Source organism: Mesocricetus auratus, unplaced genomic scaffold (assembly GCF_017639785.1).
Source record: "Mesocricetus auratus isolate SY011 unplaced genomic scaffold, BCM_Maur_2.0 Super-Scaffold_100022, whole genome shotgun sequence".
NCBI lineage: Eukaryota > Metazoa > Chordata > Mammalia > Rodentia > Cricetidae > Mesocricetus > Mesocricetus auratus.
The window spans coordinates 14,951,665-14,970,385 of record NW_024429203.1 but is presented as its reverse complement, the minus strand read 5'-3'; the positions used below and the strand labels follow the sequence as shown (position 1 = coordinate 14,970,385).

The following is an 18,721-nucleotide window of genomic DNA, read 5'->3' as shown; positions in this document are numbered from 1 at the left end:
AAACTAGAGCCAAAAGACTAAAAAGGACCAGTGAAAGAAACACACTTTGGCCCTGAAACCAGAGCCAAATCTGACCCTAACCCTATGCAGAAAACTAGCCAATCCCTGAGAGCAGGAGACTGAAATCTGACCAATCCCCACCCTGGAAAACTCCACCCCCTAAGAAGCCCTATATAAACCCTGCGTCTGTTCAGCTTGTGGCTGTCTGGCAGAGGACAGCCACTCACCTGGATTCTTCCCTCCCAATAAACCCCTTGGATGAGCTTTGGGTGAAGACCTTCTTTTGTGGCATAGCAGAGACACTCCTGGGCAGAGCAGAGCCAGCGGGGCTGTAAAATTTTTCTGGGGAAACCTTCCCCTGGCAGAGCAGCTCTCAAAGACTCCTCTCTCCACTCTCCCAGGAGCAGGGCTGAACTGTAGCAACTTCCCTCGTGAAACCCTCTCCTGCTGGAGCAAAACTACTACACTGGGAAAACATCCCCAGCTGGAAAACCCTCTCCTGCCAGAGCAGAGCCCATATACTGGAGAAGCCTTTCCCTGAAACCGGGCTATAAGCTGCTATGCTTACTGTGGCCTGTGGTATTCCTTGGTTCCTGAGTGCCAGAATACCTTTCAATTCAAGATGTAACACTCAGTATTCTGTGACTCCGAGTGCCAGAATATCTTTCCATCCAAGCTGTAACACTCAGTATTCTGTGACTCCGAGTGCCATAATCCATCCCTCTCCATTCCATCCAATCTGCCAAAATGCTTACACAGAGCACCTATTCCTCCTCACAACCCGTTTCCTCCTGATATAGCCTCCCTCATCAAATAGGGATTCTGAGGTTCATGGAGACAGCTGCTGACAAGGTCACAAAGCAGTGTGAGAACTGCTGTCCATCGCTTGGACTTTGAGGTGGTGATTCTGGATGTGTCCTTGGCACTGGAGACAGGGATGTTCTGGAAGCTAGAGTTATACAGCCTATGTCTACACAGCCAGGACCAGCGGTCATTCTACACTCGGACTTGGAAGCACCAGGGAGGCAAAGCCAGACCCACACAGTAAGTCCTGCGCTGTGACTCAGTTTCCAGCTGGAGACTCTACCTAACTCCTCACATTTGTAGCTGCCCCATGTTTTCCCAAACAACACCAAACATACCACCTGGCTTCTCTCTGTGCTGAGGACTCAGTGTCTAAGAACCCAGTGTCTCTCCTCAGCTGTCAGCATCTTCCTGCTGCTGTGATCCAGACAGGATCTTGAACTTCCCTGAGAATAAGAAGTGGGCCAGTTTGCCAGTCTTAGATGAGTCTGGAAACCTTGTTCTTAGGAATGGAGAACTGTATTAAGCACCTTCTGTCAAACACTGTTTCTAGAATTTTCCCATGGAATCTCTTGTTTGTTTTCCCCAACAGCCTTGTGGAATTGGCTCTTCCTCTTAGTAATTAATGAATTAGTTTGTTTGTTTATTCTCTGTGTGTGTGCACACGCACGTGTGTGTTCACACGAGTATCATCCTTGGGGACACTGTCATCTCCTTTGAAACAGAGTCTCTCACTGAAACTCACCAATTAGGCTAGACTGGCTGGCCAGCAAGCCTCAGGGATGCGCCTATTTCTGCCTCCCCACATTGATGTTAGTCCATTTATTTATCTTAATTTTTATTTTTTTTTTTAAATTTGGGAACAAGGGCTGGAGAGATGACTCAGAGGTTAAGAGCACTGGCTGCTCTTCCAGAGGTCCTGGGTTCAATTTCCAGCACCCACATGGCAGCTTGCAACTATCTGTAACTCCAGTTCCAAGGGATCTGGCACTCTCACACAGGCGTACATGCAGGCAAAACACCAATGCACACAAAACAAAAATAAATAAATCTTAGGGGAAAAAAACATTGGGGACGAGGTTCCTATGCTGGCTTTGAACTCACAGTGTCACCAGAGGCTAATCTTAAATCCCTGATCTACCCACCCCTACTTTCCAAGCCTAGGATTATAGCCTTTTACTCCCATATTTAGTTTGGGCCTGCTATAAAGGTACTAATCCTATTCAAGAGAGTTCCCTCCACCGTGGCATAGTCACATCCCAGAGGCCTAGCTCTTAACACTATCACATTGGTAATTAGGTCTTCAACACAGGGATTTTAAGGATACATAGACATTCAGGCTATGACACCTCCAGTATACCTGGGTCCCCACCATACCCCACCTAATTCTCAGCAGTCCCTTCTCTTGCTCCCTGTGGCCACCAGAGCCCATCGGGTCTCTGGACCCTATTATCTGACCTCATGATCCATGATGCTGCTGCCCTTCCCGACTCTCTGGCTGCTCTGTTCTATCCATTGGGTTGGATGACCTTGAGAAGGCCCTGGCTCAAAATGCAGATGGATATGCCGGCCAGGAGGCCATAAAACACTGTTCTCGGGTCCACCCAGGGGCTGCCTCGGCCGGCTTTTCACACCCCAGACCCCACCGTGCCTTAAGCTGGGATTGCAGGAGCTGAGGACAGTTTGGGCCTGATGCGAGTTCCAGGCGCTGCTTCCTTTAGCTCCCCCTCTTTCTTCTCTAGGCAGGTTAGCAGCCCCACTGGTGATCCGGGCTCGTCACAATTCCCAGGCCTACCTTGTTCAGGGAGTTGGGATGAGACTGATAAGAACAAATGTGGACCCTGGAAAGATGATCGAAGCAGATGCCAGAAGCTTGGTGGAATGTGACTGGCAAGAGCTGTCGGGGCCTGGCTTGAGACCAGAGAGAGAGAGAGAGAGAGAGAGAGAGAGACAGACAGACAGACAGACAGACAGACAGACAGACAGAGACACAGAGAGACACAGAGAGACAGAGAGAGGGAGGGAGAGAACCTGGAGTCGAGATGGCCAGCAGCCATCCTCACCTCCCACGAAGCCTGTTTACATTCTGTCTGTGCAGTGCCTTCTCCAGATGGCTGGCCCAGCTCCCTCACATGCTGTTATTGTCAACACCTTCCCTGTTGCCTGGTGCTTCATTGAGGGACACTGCTGTCCGACATACATCTGCCACGCCCCAGCGCCTGAGAACTGAGGACCAGGGGAGCTCTGGGCCAGACCTAAGCCCTTCAGCCCCCGGGCCTTGCCCTCTCTCCTATCCTGAGTCTGAGCCTCTTCCTTGTCCTCCCTGAGGTCACAGAGAGGTAGATCCCCAACCACCCACAGGAAAGTAGAATGAAGTGTCCAAACCCTCCCCACCATTCACCCAAACCCCAAGCCCACTTTTCCCGTGAGGCCTTCAGCCCCTCGCCCTGAGGTAGCATAGCTAGATGAACAAAGGCCTTTCTCCATAGCCATCTTCGCGTGTTCTGAGGCAAGCTTAGTCGAAGGCTTAGTCAAGGGAGGGACAGAGTGGTCGCTGTCTCTGCCCCTGACACTAGATCACATCACAGAAGCAGCTATTTCCTGAAGGAAGAAAAAAGGCTGGGAAAGGCAAAGACAAAGACAGAGAAAGGGAGAGACCGGAAGGCCTGAGCCTGGGAAGACAGACATAGAGACCAAACTGTACTGAGAGGTCCAAATTGACACCACATGGCCACCAAGCTGGACCCCAGGGCCCAGCTAACAGGGTTTCGTGCTGAGTCAGTTGCCATAGTGACAAACATGCAGGAACTATCCAAGATAACTAGAATCGTGGAAATAGCATTGTTTTGGATAAACTTCCCCTACCCCACGCCCTCCCATGTATCCATCACATTTTGGGGATAAACTTGGCTTTAATACAAGGACTTTCTCTGAGTGGCTGGGCAAAAGCCTTTGGAACCCCCAAGGACAGGATACAAAGGTGTGTGTTCTGTCTGCCCCTCGATGCGTCACTGAGTCCAGACTTGGATGCCTAGAAGCTTCACCGTACAGCACAGAGGTGTCTGAACTCCTGATGGAAGTCACGTAGCCACTCTGATGAGAGGAGAACGGGGTCACAGAAAACTTCTCTCCGGTCTTCAGGATCTACAGCAAAAGCCACAGTGAGGCCACATGGGTGCTGGCACCTCCACAAAGGTACTTCCTGTCCCCACACCCATAGCAAGGTATAAACAACCCCTTCGAGGAAGTAGGAACTGGAGAGGGGGAGAGCTAGGCTCTTGGGCAGGTGAGAAAAAGTAAAAAGGGGGAAACTGTAGCCTGGCATGTACCCAGGTGACTCCTTGCACCTGAGAAGCAGAAAGAGTATTGGGAAAGAATGGTCACCCCGAGGATATGGGATGATTGCGGTCATCACAAAAAGCCCGTTGAGGAGCCTGTTCCTTCAAACCCTTCCTGCCCTCTAGACAGCAGGGTGTTCGGATCCCCCTGGGCAGACTCCACAGAAAGAACGTAAAATCTCAAACTGGAGGTCCCCATGCCTGGCTGCCCAATCTGGCCCTGTGGCCTGGGGGGGGGGGCTCTGTGCTGGCCTCTGATGGGTGGGGCGAACAATTACAGGTCTGGAATGTCTGTTAAGAGGAGCAAATGCCACAGTGCACGTGGGAGCACTTGGCACATCACAAAGCCGTGTGTCCAACTTGTTGATTTCTGTCGTGACTCAAGCAGAGGGGAGTGGACAGGCCAAGGGAGCAGGGAGAGGTTGCAAGCAAGGGTTCATGTGAGGAGACTGGGCTCACTAACGCTATTACACCCAGATTTTCCGATCTAAACAACCAACTTCAGCCGTGAGTTCCCATCATGGAAAGTTTCTGTGAAATGATCCATGATAAAAATGGGTTTGGGAATGATCCACGTGGATGCCGGGGACTTTGCCTGGCTTGGAATGTTCTCCTACAGAAAATCAGAACCGAGTCACGACCTGAGGAGACATGGTATGGCAGCTGCGTCTGTGGACCCTCATTGCTGACCCTCTCTAGGTAACAGAGTGCCACCTTAACTCCTGCACAGACCCACACATAGAAGAGAGCCTTAAATGACTCTTGGGGTCCTAATGGCGTCCATGGCACCAGTTCCTTAGGAACAGAGAGCTCTTACCAACCCGGAGCAGATTCACTTCTTTTTTGGCTGTCAGGAAGAGTGAAATCTACCCCACTGGTCTCAACTTCAAAGCCTTTCTTTGGTACCACACGGTGATGGATGACGGGGAAGGCATAGCAGGCAGGGATAGATAGGGGGAATAAATGAAGCAAGAAGAAGAAGAAATGGCTCGATTCTTGATGCCCAGCACACTGGTGACAGCCAGACATGGGGAGGGATTGGCTTGGGGTCAGGAATCCTAGTTACCAGACCTGGAACTAGAGTGAGACCCCCAGAGAAGGGGAAGCTGGCAGTCCCCTGTAAGTGACATGCCAGGGAGGCGTGCAGAGGACAACACGGGCCAAGGCTGGGTCTGAGCCCCCCAGCCATCCCTGGCTCCAGGGAGGCCGGGGGGGGGGTGCTACTGGGCAGAGCACCACCTCCCTAGCTGGCTGCCTCCTCTAGATCTGCTTTCACTCCCCCACCCCCAGTTTTTCCACAAATTCTCTTTGGCCTTGGGGTGATTTTTCCAGCATTCCATCTAGTTCTATATGGCACCAAAACGGGCAGCCTCGGTGGCAGAAGGCTGGCTGTGTATATGTGTGTATGAACACATGGGTGTGCCTCAGGGGCCGGTAGGTTATGGGGTGATGGGGTGAGAGAAGAAGGAATTAGCACCTTGAGTCCAGCAACCCCAGTTCTTTCTCCAGACATCTACAAGCTAATCAGAGCTAGAGAAGTCTGGGGCCTGGAGGGGCCAAAATGCCCGTCTTCCCCCAACTTCATAATGCTCTGGAAGGAATAAGAGAAGATGACAGGTAACGGAAGAGTCTTAAGCCGAGAAGTAGAAATCAGTCTCCTTCCCCCCAACCCCCTTATGCCCAGCTGGGACCCAAGCCCATTCTCCCTAGAGAGTAAGGGCAGAATGCAGAGACAAAAAGCCTGCCCGGAAGACTTTGGGGTACGGCGTGCCATCGCTCCGGGGTAGGGGCACAGTGCTGGCAGTCCTATTTTTTTTTCTGTGTGCCAAGGAACTTTCTCCTGGGGGATTAACAGAGCCCTCCTGCCACCCCATCTGGCTGGTACTGGAGCCAGAACACCACCCTTGGCTGCCAGCCAGCCTGTGTCTGGGAGCCAGTGCTCCCTCAGAGACTTGCAGGCATGTTGCTGGGGCCTTAGGAAAGGGGGAGGGTGGTAGAGACCTGTGAGGAGTCCCTGGGCCACCCAGCTGAGAAGGACTGACTTTGAAACAGCCTGTCCCAGCCCCTGGCCTGAAGCTGGTAATGGACAGGAGAGTTTGCTCTCTCTCTCTGTCTCTCTCTCTCTCCCTCCCTTCCTCCCTCCCTCCTCCTCTTTTCTCCTGAAGATAGTAAATATACTACTGATCTATAACTTGGATGACAGTATGACAATTACAGAGACAGTGGGTTCAGTCTTTAAAAAAACAGATCACCAATTAGAAAGTCTGACCCCGAGCCAAGGGATGGAAGTGCTTCAGGACCACGGTGGGAGGGGACCAAGATGACAGCAGGATCTGCATGCCAGGTTTCATGGGGTGCAAAGAGCCGATACCCAGCTTGGCAGATGCCTTTTTCCTTTCTTTCCTCCGGTACTGAAGGCTAACCCTAGGCTCGGAGGCACGGTGGTGAGGCCCTGCCGCTGACCTCCAGCCTGCCCTCACAGAATTGTCCTGACACCGTGTAGCCCAGGAAACAGTAAAACAGCCTCAGTCTGTCGTTAGGGAATGGGAAGGTCAGTGACTGCCAGGCACTGGGTGAGTGGAAGCCAGAGAAAATTTAGCAGCCAGACAGTCCCCAAGAAGGGAAGAGAGGGCAGCCACCTGCAGAGACTAAGCCATTCCACCCTCCATGAGAGGAATCTCAGGAACAGAGCAGTGACTAAGTGAAGAGAGTAAACCAGATATTCCGTCCCAGGAGGGGCCTCTTTTAAAGCCTCAGGACCAAACACTGAGAGTGGCCCCCAGCAACTCTCATGCATATGGTCCCCAAGGCAGTCATAGCCTATACTTGTCTCTCCCTGTGTCCTTCTCTGTGCTCCCCTAAGTAAGCAAACAGCACTCAGGCTGCACTCTGTTGGCAAACACCTCCAGCTTAGCAACCTCCCCCAGAATAAGTAAACCCTGCCCCTGCACGCTCACTCCTCAAGCCCACTCAAGCACACTCAAGCACACTTGCTCATGTTCTGAGCTGGAACCCGAGACTGCTCCCTGTCCCCACACAGCCCCTGTTCCCCTCCCCACAGTCCCAGCCTCAAACAGGCTAGACCCCAAGCTGTGACTGACACTGTCACTTTCTTCTGGGGTGGTGTGACAACCTGGCACCTCAGGTGCAAAATAAATCCACGGGCTGCAGAACGACGACGTCTCTCTTCCAAGAACCATTCATTCTGAAGTGAACGCCAGAGTAAGACTCTAGACCTTTAGAATGCTGCGTAACTGAGGGAGTCTGAGACTGTATACAACTGATTCAGGTAGTAAAAATCCTGCGAGAAATGTGGCTGTCCTCAAACAAACTTTTAAAGGACAAATTTTGCAGAGCCTGGAATTAAAAGCCTCCCAGTTTTACAAACAGCTTCTCCAGTCTGGTCTTTGGATCACTCCCATGGCTGTGTCTCTTTGTGGCTGGGATCGGTGAAAGGGGAGAGGTGGTTCGTCAAGATGGAAGATACATTCTTCACTTAATACTTTTTCAAGGCTGGAGAGATGGCTTAGTAGTTCATAGCACTTATCACTATTGCAGAGGGCCCAGGTTTGGGTCCCACAACCCACATGAGGCAACTTACAACCTCCCTTAAGATCAGTTCTAGGAGACACCACACACACACACACACACACACACACACACACACACACACACGCACACAGAGAGGGGGAGAGGGAGAGAGGGAGGGAGGGAGAAAGAGAGAGAGAGACTAAATAAAATCTTTAAAATGTTTTTATTTACTCTTTGAAATCGCCGCACATTCATATAATGTATTTTAGCCATATACATCCACCATTGCCTCCCTCCGGTTTCCCTTGGTGTTCCACACTCTCCCAACTTCACATCCTCCTCTTTTCATTGTTTATTACTATTTCTCTGACTCCAGTTAGTGCTGCTTGTAAGTGTATGGGTGTGGAGCTCTCCACGCCTGCTGGCAGCCGATAGTTAGGTCTACTGAGCTCTGGAATGACATTCTCAACAAGTCCCCACTGGCATGGGGAGTTTCCCAGGATATGCTTTTGTCTTCTCCGAGGAAAGGGGTGACTTCTTGTGACATCCAACTCACAGACTAAGCGCCAGTAGCCTCCCACCTGCAAGTCAGATGGGAATACCGGCTACCAAGGACCTGCTCTGTGGGGGCAACTATAAGGCAGTCACCGTAGGCCAGAGACCCTGGAGGCTGAGCCAGGGCTGTTTATTGACACAGGATGACTGAGGTGGGTAGCAGTGGTGTTTAACCCAGCGCTGAAGCCCAGAGGAAGACAAGCAGAATGTTTCCCCAGTAGACAGGCCAGGATTGGGCAGAGCAGTGTGGAAGCCTTAGTACCTGGCATATCTGGTTTCAGAGCTCAGATTTTCTCTTATTAGCTGTGTCTCTGGCGATTTGCTTGTTTCTGTCTCCAAAGTGGAGAAAATGCCCATCTCTTGTGATCGCTGTAAATATCAGTGCAATAACATATTACGTCCCTAGCACTAGCACTGTCACCTCACAGGGATTGACAGGTATGGCATAATTTACATACACTCACACACTCACACACATACCTTTAGTCATAGGGGAAAGTATATTTTCTAAATTGAAACAGGATTGTATGTAGTCAAGTACACTATAATAAAATATTTGCAAAACTGAGACATTTCCATTTCAAGCAGTTGTATTATTGTCTGGATTAATCTGGCCTCTACATATTTCTGCAGTCCAAGCCTTAATTATTAATAACGACATATTAATATAATGTAGTTTACCCTTACCATTCGTAAGGAATTAGTTCCAGGCCCTAAACAGATACCAAACTCTGCAGGTGCTCCAGTCATTTAAGAAAATCGGAGTGGTATTTGCATATAAACTATGCATATCCTTCCATATAAATTAAATCATTTCTAAATTACCTTTAATTACCTAATAAGATGCAAATGCCAGATAGATAATTGTTTTACTGTATTATTTATGGAATCGTGACAAGAAAAAAGTATGTTCATATTCAGTACTGGTGCAGTTTCCATCTTGAAGTTGGTGAAGCTTCGGACACAGAACCTGTGGACCAAAAAAGGACAGTATTGTAGTCAAATACAGGTGACCTTTAATATAACAATAAAAGCAGAGTGCCATATTGCTTGTGTTAGTCAATAATTGCATTGTACCTTTGTCAGGATAAAAAGCTAACAGTGACCACGCAGAAGGCCCACTGAGCAGGCCTGACATGGAATTGGAAATCAGGCGTGTCACTCAAAGGGCAGGACGGGTGTGAGGGGTGAGGAGACAGCAGGGGCTGTCACCTGGATTCTTCCGTTTCTGTGTCCCTCCTAACTGACACTGTGGGCCTTCGCTGAGGTCACGTTCCTTCTCTGTTATTCCTGGCCGCGTGCCATGTGAGCTGCCGTCAGTATCAGCAAGCATCGGGGCGTACATTCAGTGTGAGGAGACTCAGCAAGACACCAGTGCTAAGATACACAGAGGTCCACAGATACACACCGAGGTACACACTGAGGGTCGCGGAAGAAGTCAGTTCTGAACCCAATCCCAAAACCAGGCCTGCTCCCTGGGGCTGGAAACCCAATCAACCGCTAGGTAACCAAGTGTGGGGAAAAAAAACAAACAAACAAAAAAAAAAAAAAACAAGCATGAAGAGTGTTGCCGATTGCAAGTCTGCCTGGGTAGGAATTGGTCACACAGAACACACAGCGACGAGCCAAGGTCGAAGAGCTAGGAAGGATCTGAGGAGCCACTTTGATAAGGGATTGAAGACCAGCTGAACTGGGAATGCCGGCACTTGGCCAAGTTCTGCCTCCAGGTCTAAGTTGATGGGTAAAGGTTCACCGGAGTACTGTACGGACAGGGCTGTGGAGACAACAGATAAGGCAGCTCCTGCAACCTCCACCTAGAAACCCCTATTCCAAATCCATATCAGAGCAAGTGACTGAAAATAGCTAATTATCCTCACAGTTAAGTATTTACAGCCTTTCTGCGCCATGGGACAGACACTCTCCCAGCACTCAAGGCAGAGGCTTGAACTCTGTGAGTTCAAGGCCAGCCTGGTCTACAGAGTGAGTTCTAGGACAGTCAAGGCTACATAGAGAAGCCCTATTTCGGGGGGTGGAGGAAGTTGCCTAGCTTCTCTCTGCCTCAGCATTCCCATCTTTATTATAGGGATAATGACGCTTAGCTAATAGGGTAATTGCAGTTGTGTGAACTAAATGGCGTCATAGATGCTAAAGTGCTGAGCATTTGGTCTGGCCTTAAGGAAAGTATACAATAAAAGTTAGGCATTATTACTAATTAAACAGTAATTGACTGTCTATTCTAGGCCACACCTTATGCTTCATGTTAGAGATGAAAAGATATGAGCACTGCTCTCAAGGAGTTTAGACCTTTAGGGTGGGGCAGGGGTTCCTGCCTCCAATGAACAGCTGTAGTAAATTATGATATTTCCACAGCATGGAGCACAGCAGGGCACGTGGGAGAGAGCTTATACTAGCTTGTCTTGAGAAACCAGGAACTGCTTCCAGGAGGAGATAAGGTCTGAGCTGAGCCTGGAAAGAGGAATAGAGTTTTCCTGGAAGACGAGACAAGGAGCAAAAACTAAGACCAAGAGCCATGGGAACCTGCTAGGAGTCAGAATGAAGAACTGCAGAGTGGCTGCGGCTTGGACAGGAGGCATGAAGAGGGAGACTGATGGTGTGATGGCTACTCTCGATTGTCAACTTGACTGACGTGAGAGATGCTCAAGAAGTTATTTCTGTGTGTTTCTGAAGATGCTCCCATGGGCAATCATATGTGGGACAGCATCTAAGGTAGAAGACCCATCCTGAATGTAGAAGGTGGCACCAGTCCCCTGTCCCCGGATAGAGCAAGCTAACAGAAGAAAGCTTGTCAGCATATCCAAACTCGAATCTTCTTGAGATCTATTGCCACCACCACCACCTGTGACTCTAGCTCCTTCTGTCTGAACATGGAGTTCCATCAGTGATTCTCCAAGGCCTTCTAAATACCCAGCCTTGGGCAGTATCACTGGTCACTCTTGTTCTGAGGCTTCCAGCTTCTTGGACTGAGTAGCTAGTAGCTTCATTGGCTCTCTAGCCTGCAGGTGGCCATTGTGAGCCGACTTACTCTCATCCTATGTATACATATATTTACGTAATCATAACCCTTTAAAATCACATAAAGAGATTAGATGGGGACCGAGGTGTAAAGGATTCTTATCTGCTGTGTTGAAGAATTTTCCTCTTTTCTGTGAGTGATGAGAAGCCACGGAAGAATCCTAAGGAAAGGAACAATGGGAGAGTTTTGTGGTAGAGAACACCGCTCTAGCTGCCATGTGTAGAATGGATTAGAAAGGTTAAAACCAGCTGGAGGGAATCAGGTAAGAGACTAGAGCAACGGCGAGAAGCAAGAGCCTGAGGAAGGAGGCAGGACTGGGGATGGGCAGTGAAGATGGATGCTTCAGTAGTGACGCGAGCAAGGCATGGTGAATGACTGAATACTGGGGGGAAGGGAGGAAACTTCTATCAGATGAGATCTTCACAGAAAGTATATAGAAGTATACATGCTGATATGAGTGAATTTATGCCTTATGAATCCTGTTAAAGGTGGCCGTCAAGAGACATTGGCTAGGCGTGCAGATCTGGATCTGTGGGCTTGGGGGTGTAGCTGGGACAGAAAGAACTGTGTCATGTAAGAAGAGACAGTAGTGTTAGAAAGTCAGGGTCAGCTCTCAAACATCCCAACCAATGTGTGTGGCTCTAGTAGAGATGGGAAGATACCAGGAGACTGAAAAGAATCCCCCAAAGTAGCAGGAAAACAAAACCCAGAAAAGGTATCCTGTCAGGATGGAAGGAAAGCCAACAGGGGCGAATGCCATTGACAACTGCAAAGACCTGAGACTTTGTTCCCTGATGACTTCAGCTGTTGATGGCGCCAACCCATGCCAAACCACTGTGAGGGTTACAAGATGAAAGGAGAAAATTCAGAATATTCTTTTGAGAAACTTGGCTCAGAGGTAAACTGACTGGAGGGGAAGGAAAGTTTTAATGTTTTTTTAGTACGGAAAACTCGTCAACGTATGTATATGCTGAGGAGAAATGGAGTCTAATGGTTCAGAAAAACAAAACAAAACAAAACAAACAAACAAAAACAGAGTAAGGTGTCCCCAGGTAGGATAGCAAGACATGTTACCTCTGCCTGAAATGTCATCTCTTAGGTTTGGCTCACCCAGGAAATACAAGGACTCTGAGATTTTCATGGGAACCAGTAGGGTACCACCATCTTGGGAATACCTCTTGTGAGGGAACAGAAAGAAGAAGTCAGAGGCTCTGGTGAAGCAATAAGGTCTAGAATAGCTTTGGGTGACAAATAGGAGTCACATGATAGGATCACTATATCTTCTTGAGACACCAATAAAGACCAGATGTCATAAATTTGTGGTGTCACCAACTTCTCAGCAGGGTTATTTTCCTCAGTAGGGCTCAGCCTCCCAGAAGTAAAACCAGAAGAATCTGGGGGAGGGAGAGGTTTGCATTTGTAGGTTCTGGCATGCTTCCTGTCCCGAGGTAGGCCTAGGGAGGGGCCTGTAGGTCATGCCTCTACTTGTAACTTCCTTTTCTCTCTCAGGGTTGCTATTTATCAAACCTTGGCTAATACAGCCATCCAAATGTTAAAACAAAAAACAAAAACAAGCACATATCAACTCATTCCCAGAATCAAACTTCAGAATGATTTAGAGATTAATGAGTCAGATACATATGGCTTAAATTTTCCTCTAACTACACACTCCATTAGAAAAACCTAGGCTGGGATTTGGGATTGATGGGTCCCATTTGGGACACCCAAGTTGTAAGAAAGGGAATAAAATGTGTGTTCATTTTCTAGTCCCAGAGCTTCACACAAAGTTCTGAAAACTTCTGCTAGAGGCTATGTAAATTGTTAAGACTACAGAGCACCAGAATACCAGGACACATTCCTAGGAGGCAAGACTTGGGCACCCAGGTAACAACCCCAGGGCAAGTTCACATGGAGCCATCCCAGAGCACAGACTGGCTTTGCTGTCTTCATTCACTCCTCCTGTTTAAGTGAGGAGCAGCCTGAGGCCACTAGGAAAATGCCAAAATGAAGGTGGGCTCCAGGTAAGTTTAGATTGCTTCTTTAGTTCTCCAAACAAGGCTAGGTAATGGATGCTTTCCTTGAGTTAGTGAATTTAAGGTGAATGTGAAAAAGACAGTGAAGAATCCAGGGGCCTAGAGAGATGGCTATTGGTTAAATAGGCTTACTGCTCTTGCAGAGGACCAAGTTCAATTACCAACACCCACATCAAGCAGCCCACGAAGACCTGTAACTCCAGTTCCATCGGATCTAATGCCTCTGGCCTCCATGGACATCATCACTCATGTGCATAAACCCACATACAGGCACACATGCATGCACATAACTTACAACAAAACACATTAAACAAAAATAAAGACTCAACACAGGTAGTCCTTCGTGTGACTCGGATGTCAAGGAGGTTAAATGTCTTGTGTCCTGTGCCACCCACTGAAAGATTAAAAGCTTGAATTGGATGGCAACAGCTAATCTCTCGTCTTCAGACCTTCCTCTCCTCTCTAGGTCTAGGTCCTAGGCCTCTTTCATGCTCATCTTTCTTCTTCTCAAAAGACATAAGGACTCTGGTAAACTAAAATGATGACTTTTTCTTCCACGTGTTGCTGGAACTTTGGGCAGTTCTCTATGCTTCCATTAATTCATTAAGCAAACAACCATTGACACTAATTTCTTTTCACCACTTTATCTAGAACAGGGTGAAGAGACACATAGCAATCTCCTACAGAAAAGGAAGTTTACCAAAGGCCCAGGGATCAAAGGATTGAATAAAAAACAATAGGCTTAGGGGTTGGCTAACTGTGAACCTCCCCAACTCCTAATCTGCCACCTACTGAAGTCTCTTGTCTCTCACTTCCCATATTATTCAGGCCAAAAGGAGGGAATGACCCACATCTTGACCACATGGCGATGGTGGAGATGGCCAAGGCAATGAAGCTTCTTGTCAGGTGGCAGTAACTGGCAGCTCTCCACGCCTTGATCTCAAGGTTACATCCTCTCGAAGGAATGATGATGGCAGCCAGAAAGAGAGCCTTGAAGCGGAAAGCTGGAACTTTGGGGCTGGATGGGGCTCCACAGCAGCTGTCCTGCAGATGGAGAAGAGCCTTTAAGTCTTGAGTTTATATTTCTAGAAAAGCTCCCTTCCCCCAATCCCTCTCTGCTCTCTTTCCCTCTCTTGCTGTATTATGGGGTTTTTGTGAGGTTTAGAAAAATAAACAGAATCTAACCATAACTGTCTGAAAGTGCTAAATTACCAAGAAAGGCACAACAGATTAGCAGTGCAAATTAAGCCTGAGTAGGAGATGGCCGGTACGCTGGGGAGTTGAGAAAAGCCCACAAGAGTAGTGGTTTTCCGGTCCTGGTTCGCCCTCTGGGAGGGGCTGCTTCTGTAGACTGCAGGCTGAGTCTAACTGTCTAAGAGACTTGGGCTTACAAATGGGGAGGGCCTAAAAGAGGCCATTCCCTTGTGTGTGTAAAGATCTGACCAAGGCCATGTAGCTCATCTGTGGCTTTCAGGTAGGACTGTCCCTCATTGATCCTGCTGCAGTTGAACCTCACCTCCGATTTAAGGAACAATCCTGGATGAACATGAAGGTCAGTAGGTGATTAGTATAAGCCAGCACAGGAAGGTGAATACTCCATGATTTCTCCTATATGTGAAAAATTTGGAAAGTCAAAGTCAAAGAAACAGGGAATGAGATGGTTAACAGTGACTGGGGACAAGAGGCACCGAGAAGATGCCAGCCAAAGGACAGGAGGGAGACGTTAAAGAGATCAGTTTTAAACCATAGTGATGACAGAAGCAATATATTGTACACTAGAAAACTGCTCCAAGAGTAGAGTTCAGGTGCCCTTACCACAGCCCAAAGTGTGAGGTCATCTGTTTGCTGGTACCTAGATCCAGTCATTCTGTAATCTATACATGTGCCAGAGCATCATGTTATGCACACACCAGAAAATATGGACAGTGTTTACCTGTCAGCTAAAAAGCAAAGGAAATAAAAAGGGACAACTTTTATCTGCCTTCTGGGAACCTATTGGTGGGGACCAAGGGACTAAACTCACTTTATTAGTGGGCATTGAAAAAAATGTAGAGTGCAGGTCCAGGCTTTCGATTGACAAGTGAATGAACTCAGACTCGTGAAGAACAAGATCCCTCAGCCAGTGAGCAACAGAGCTGAGAGCCCAGCTCCCCAGAATGCGAGGGCAAATGTATGCTTCTAAATCAGATACCGGCAATCTTTCCAGCTAAGAAGCCAATTCCCCCTTTCCCACTATTTTCCATTGAGTCATGAATTTGCGTATGTGCGACTAGTCAGCAGCCATAGCTTCTATGGCTTTAAAGTCCCCATACCGTAATCTTAAGGTCTCTATAGTTCAAGTCCATAGTTTATACTTACTGAGCCCTGTTATTTGTCAGGCAAAGTGTTAACTACCAATAACTCAAAGGTGAATAGACACAGACCCCAATCTTCAATATTACTCACAACCAGTAAGAAATGGGTTGGAGTTTTTTTCTGACATATAGTTTGACCCCCTTGGCTAAGCATACCCCCTCCCACATCCATGCCCAAATCTTTACAGTACATGCAGGGCGAGTTAGGCATGATAAGTTACTAAGGTAAGCTACAATCTGCAAAGTGCTCCTCTGGCTGCTAGAAGGAAATCACCTACCTCCTCCTACTCCAGGTCCATATGTCATGATTTAGATGAAATATCCATCACAAGCACATACACTGGGGGCTTGGCTGCCAGCTACTGGTATTTGGGGGAAATGAGTGAGTCCTGAGACCTTTGACCTTAATGATGGATTCATCCTTTAATGGATTCATTGTATGATAGCATCACTGGGAGGCAGTAGAAGACGGGAGGTAGAGCTTAGTTGGGGGCAAGTAGGTCACTGGGGGCATGCCCTGGAAAGATGTATCTTGCTCCCTACTCTCTCTCTCTCTCTCTCTCTCTCTCTCTCTCTCTCTCTCTCTCTCTCTCTCTCTCTCCTTCCTGTATACCATGGGGTGAGCAGCCTCAGCTACACGCTCTTAACACTGTAGTATTCTGCCTTACCTCAGGCCTAACACAATGGATTCAATCAACCATTGACTTAGCCTCTGAAACCATGAGCCAAAATCAATAACTTCTCCCTTTTAAATTGTTTTCCTTGGGTATTTGTCACTACAACAGAAAGTTAACATAATACAAAAGGGACATTTCTAGCTTCCTAATACTGAGGGACAGTTAGTCTGGACCTGAATTATAGTTCTACCAACAAGAAGACAGTAGATAAATTGCCTTGTGTTTCTGAGCCTTGGAACCCACTTTACAAAACTCTTGTGAGCTCATAGGAAGTTCAGACACAGTCACTGAATTCCCCACTCCATGTGTGGCTCACAGGAGGCCTCAGTGAGTCCAACTCACCATCCTTTCTCCTGGGGGCTCACCTCAAGTGACCAGGTGTTACCTAGAACATGACAGATAGAGAAGTATTGAGAGACTGTCATAGCTCATTCCCTTCCAGGGCACATAGAAGCTGCCTTGCCATCTTCTCCTTGCTAAGTGTGACTTTCCACCTCAGGTCTGTCTAGAACAGACTCCTAAACCTTAGGCAGCAGGACACCCCTTCCTTCTGGCTCAGCTTCTGTCCCCATTGCCAAAGGACAGAGCTGCTCTGATCTAAGCCACATTTCTGTTTCAGAGTGACTAAAATGAGAAGCTGTGTGGGAAATGCAGTCTCTAATGAAAAAAAAAACTGGTTCATGACAGAAAAGTTGCAGAACTCTACACTTCCTGTCCATGTGTGTAATAGCCCTGGTGTGCCTCCATTTCTTCATCTGTAATATGGGATACCAAAATGATCCTTTCAATTGTGAGGGTGAAATCTGAGAAGACATATGAATGTCCCCCCTGAAAGAGGAGAACAATCCATATGTACTACTATCTTTTGTTCTCTTGTTTCCGAGACACCTCTCAAGCATGAATAGGCCTGGGTGGATCAGGAAAAGCAGTTTTATTTATTCTCAGTAAGTACAGTATTCTACCTCATCCTTTCTAATGCACAAAAGCAAGGTTATACGTTAATATTTATGCGGATACCTACAGATCAGTGATAGTCTCAAACTTAGCCAGAGAAGCTTCTTCCTGCAGTGGGCAGGAGTCAGTGTAGTGACTCATAAGTGGTCAGAGTGCTGAGAGCGCATACCTCAGGTGCATAGCACTAAATGGGACATCTTTTTGTTTGTTTTTGCCTTTTTTTTTTTGAGACAGGGTTCTCTGTGTAACCCTGGGACTCTCTTTGTAGACCAGGCTGGCCTTGAACCCACAGAGATCCTCCTGCCTCTGCCTCCCGGAGTGCTGAGATTAAAGGCGTGCACCACAACAACTACCTGGCAGTAAATGTGCCCCCACTCCAAGGCTCAAGGGACATCATGGAAGAGGGGGCAGAAAGAAGGAAAGAGCTGGAGGATAAGGAGGAGTCCTGTGAAATGCTGTCTTCTGGCTGTGACATGGGCACAACATTCAGGAAGGGCCATGGCATGGGCACATTCTTGAACTCCCTGCAGTTACGGTTAGTTGCCCAGCAACTGCACAAGAGTAACCGAACTAGACCAGTCAGCGTTCCAGTGGGCAGCCCCAGCTGGACTCACAGGGTTACAAACACGAAGAAAACATGTTTGAGGGTGTCCTGGGAGAGTGGGAGGGGTGAGTTGGGAGTGGGTAAGATCAAGATACATTATATATATATGAAGTTGTCAATGAATAAACAAAGCACTTTAAAAAAAGCAAGATCCTCCTCTTTCCACCTGAGCTGAGGGAGGCAGAAAGTTAAGGGTGGATCCCGGGGCTAAAGCCAAAGCTGTCTCCTTCCTAGCGTGTTGTGGGGAGTGCTCTTGGCAAGGTTCCCGGCGCAGTGCCGAAGGTGAAATCCATCACCAGTGCCGAGGACTGAGATTAGATAGGGAAAGTAAATCAAGGCTCCCCAGATAAGAAGACACAGCCTGGGGCCTGAAAAATGCAGCTCTCCTGCCAGCTGTCCACTTCTGCAAGCTGCAAAGCAAAAGTTAGGCGCAAAGCAGCTCAGACCCAGGCCCCCTCCTTGAAAAGCGGGAGGGAACTCTGTTCCCTCTAACCCCAGGCACATCTGGAAGGAGCAACAGGCATTTTTATTGGACTTTCTTACTTAGAAAACACACTCATGTGTGTGTGTGTGTGTGTGTGTGTGTGTGTGTGTGTGTGTGTGTGTGTAGAGAGAGAGAGAGAGAGAGAGAACAAGAGAGAGAGTGCATATCTGTTGGCATCAGAGGTTAAAAATAAAAGTTCAGGTTCAGGATCAGTCTAAAATCAAAACTTAATTCTAAATGCTTTTAATTTTTAAATTTTATTTCTCCTCCTTCCCAATGAAATAGATCAAACCTGAGCCTTTATCAGGACATGGATGGGCCATGCCTGTAATCCTAGCACTTTTGAGGCTTGG

At 48.0% G+C, this 18,721-nt stretch overlaps 2 long non-coding RNA genes across 2 annotated transcripts; one reads left to right on the top strand and one right to left on the bottom strand.

Annotated features, from left to right (window-relative positions):
- Window positions 1-9,092: 9,092 nt before the first annotated feature.
- Window positions 9,093-9,749, bottom strand: LOC121133495. The gene is made up of 2 exons (XR_005870348.1): window positions 9,306-9,749; window positions 9,093-9,198 (listed from the first exon to the last, which is right to left on the bottom strand). It is a non-coding gene; the product is annotated as an uncharacterized LOC121133495 (long non-coding RNA).
- LOC121133496 lies at window positions 9,537-14,474 on the top strand. The gene is made up of 3 exons (XR_005870349.1): window positions 9,537-9,640; window positions 13,030-13,283; window positions 14,124-14,474. It is a non-coding gene; the product is annotated as an uncharacterized LOC121133496 (long non-coding RNA).
- The last annotated feature ends 4,247 nt before the right edge of the window (window positions 14,475-18,721 follow it).